Source organism: Cryptomeria japonica, chromosome 1 (assembly GCF_030272615.1).
Source record: "Cryptomeria japonica chromosome 1, Sugi_1.0, whole genome shotgun sequence".
NCBI classification, from domain to species: Eukaryota; Viridiplantae; Streptophyta; class Pinopsida; order Cupressales; family Cupressaceae; genus Cryptomeria; species Cryptomeria japonica.
The window spans coordinates 55192733-55196173 of NC_081405.1; positions in this window are offsets into that span (position 1 = coordinate 55192733).

Below are 3441 nucleotides of genomic sequence, written 5' to 3' on the forward strand. Positions count from 1 at the left end.
TCTACAATACCATTCTAATATGGTGTCCTCAGTGTAGAAATTTGTCATTTGATACCATTTTCTTTACAATATCTAGTGAATTCCTCAGAAGTAAATTCACCGCCTTGATCAGTCCTCAGACACTTTATCTTCTTACCACTCTCCTTCTTAGATAAGGCCCTAAATTCCTTGAATTTACTAAATGATTTTGTTTTATCATTCAAGAATGTGACCCACATCATTCTTGAACAATCATCAGTGAAGATCATAAAATATTTGTCACCTTGAATACTTTTGGTCCTTATTGGTCCACAGAGGTCTATATGAACCAAACCTAATAAATGTTCTGCTGAAAAAAATTTCTCTTGAAAGTTGAGGATGTCATCTTTCCCCACTGATATTCCTTTCATAGAGCGTTAACCAGTTTGTCCAACTGAGGAAAACCTCTCACTATCTTGGACTTACTCACTATAACAATATTATCAAAATTTATATGACAAAATCTCCTATGCCAAAGCTAACTATCATCTACTTTAGCAATGAAAAAGTTGATGACTTTAGGATTTAGGCGAAACAGGATACCTTTAGTCTGCTTTCCGGTTGCAATCCGTTCACCTTTTCTCCCATAAATTTTGCACATACCATTCTTAAACTCCAATGGATATCCTCTATCATTAAGTTGAGAAACATGCAAAAGATTGTTCTTTAGTCCTTCAACCTAGTAGACATCATCTGCAGTGCTCTTCCATTAAGAGAAATAGTTCCCTTACCTTTAACCATGTAGGGTGAGTCATTACCAAATCTTACAAATCCGCCATCAAATTCCTTCAAAGAAAGAAATTTTCTCTGGTCACCAGTCATGTGATGTGAACAACCACTATTAATGATCCAATCATCAGAATTATCCATGTGAGAAACTAATGCCTTATGATCAGATGTCTCATCTTTAATGGCTACAAAAACAATGTCTTCATCAGCAGCACCCTTAGATTCCTCATCAATGATACCACCATCAACTGTAATAAGGCAATATCTTTTTCCTTTTCCTTTGTACTTCTTTAACTTCTCTCGCTTGTGCTCATTATCACCATTAGGATAGTTAGATGCAATGTGTCCAATCTTGTTGCATGCAAAACATTTCAAAGGTAATTTACCTATATATTTAGTGATACCTCTGGACAACCACTTGCCCAACAATGCTTCAAGATCAACCAAACTGTCATCATCATCAACTTCTTTACTGGATCTAGATTCATAACTATGACTAATATCTCTACTTTTCCTTATAGATGGGTTAGAAACTGAAGCTCTAAATGCAGATTCAGATTTTTGAACACTACCATCATAACCACTTAATTAAAAAGTAGTAAGCTTACCAATGATGGAGTCAAGGGTTACCTTATTTTTGTCAATAGATTTTATCTCTTGAATAGATTTAACTCAGATAGCATAGACCAGTAGAAGGGTTCTCAACACTTTACTAATCACTCTGGAATCTTCCACTTTAACACCGCTATAAATCTCTTCAAGTTTCTTCCATACCTCATATGTAGTCTCGAGACCATGGACATCTACATACTCTGCATCAGACAAAGAGCTAATAATAGCCTCTAATGCTTGATTGCTTTCTTGTTGATCTTTCTTCTGATCATCAATCATAATCCCACTAGGTACAACATATTGAGTACCAACATGTTCCCAGTATTGACTTCCTGGACTCTTGATATAAATTTTCATTCTATCACTCCATATTCTATAGTTCTCTCTATTAAAATTTGGACCTGATGGGGACAGGCTCCTAAAGAGAGTTTCACCTTGCTCAATATGTAGTTAAATGATGTTTTAGTGGTCTCCTACCACTCTTCACTTGTCCATTAATGATTCAAACACTCAAACTCTCTTGGAGTGCTCCCTATCAATTTGTGCTCAATAGTTGCTTCAAGCATGGTTGAGATTCACAATAGGGGTTTTAGGGGGGTGTTTTATAGGTGTTTCAATTCCATTCAATTGGTTCTTCAACTAGATTTCCACCATTTTCCCATCGCTCCCTCTTCTTCCTATTTTCTAGGCCTAGTAGCCTTAGAGCCCCAATTAGCCCTACCTAGTTGGTTTTTGGGAAACTACTCAAAAATAACTCAAAGAACCTTCCAACACCTTTGGTGATCTGAGTACCCTTTTGGACAAAATTTTGGATCCACTAGGGTAGGTATTTTGGTCTATTCGTACTGGTACGGATCTCAAAAATGACACTTTTGAGGGTTTTGGAGTTAGTAGTCTTCTTCAAGAGGTTTTAATGGCTTCTACACCTTTTCACACCTCCAACTCTTCACTATGACTTTTTCCTACATCACACTTCCATGCCAAACACTTTTCACATTCACAACTACTCATCCCTACAAGCAAATAAAAAATTATCAATCATATTCTTAACCGGGCTATGACAGAGCTCACCTAGGAAATGATGGCAAGTTGATTTCCAAAACATTCTAGGCCATTCCAAAAAGAATATATAGTATAAAATGGTTCCATTACTTTAATCCCAAGGGTCATTGTTAAAAACTCAAGGGATTTCAAGTTGGAACCATGACTGGGATCTTGAACCCTTGCTCAGACCGAGAACAGTACAATAAGACATAATTTGTAAACACACTTCAAAATTGCACTAAGGAAAGATACAAACACCTCTTGATAAATACAATATCATACACTAAACCACCATGAAATAATAGTAGCAAGGCCAACCCATTTGGTACGGACTACTGTTACAAAAAATGACAAAATACAAGGCAAAATCTAGAAATTGTCTTCAAATTCTATTCAAACTTGCTCAAAGATATTCCAACCCATGTACAATCATTCTTAGAGAATTTTATATTCAATTTTGGTCATAACCAACTCTACATTGGTTGCCTAACCACCGATTTTCTCAAAAATGCAAAGTTGCTCAAAAGTTGCAAAAAGTTGCAAAAAGTTGTCAAGCAACAATGACAACTTTTGCTCAAATGTGCAGTTTTGCCTTTTATTCCTTTCTACTCATACTAAACCTCCTAGGATGACTCCATAATATCAAAATGACATGCCTAAATTCCTAATGATGTTTTACAAGACGTTTTACATCAGAATGCAAATTTATGCCATTTTTGGCTTACAAGGGTTCATTGGCCAAATTTGGTAAAACAAACAACCTTGGTGACAATCACCCTTAAAATGACTATCAAATACACATGTGGACCTCTAAGTAGTCCATTATTCAAACACTGATCCAAAATATGGATACTCTCCAAATTTTGCAAAATGTATCAACAAACGGGTTAAAAGCTAGGTGCTCCTACACCATACTCCCCCAATGAGAAAGAAGTCAAGTGACTCCTTCAGGAAACAAAGAAAGGGGAATGCCAAGATTAGAAAAGTCTTCTTTAGGTACCCAAGTATCCTCAGATGCTATAAGTTTCTTCCATTTGA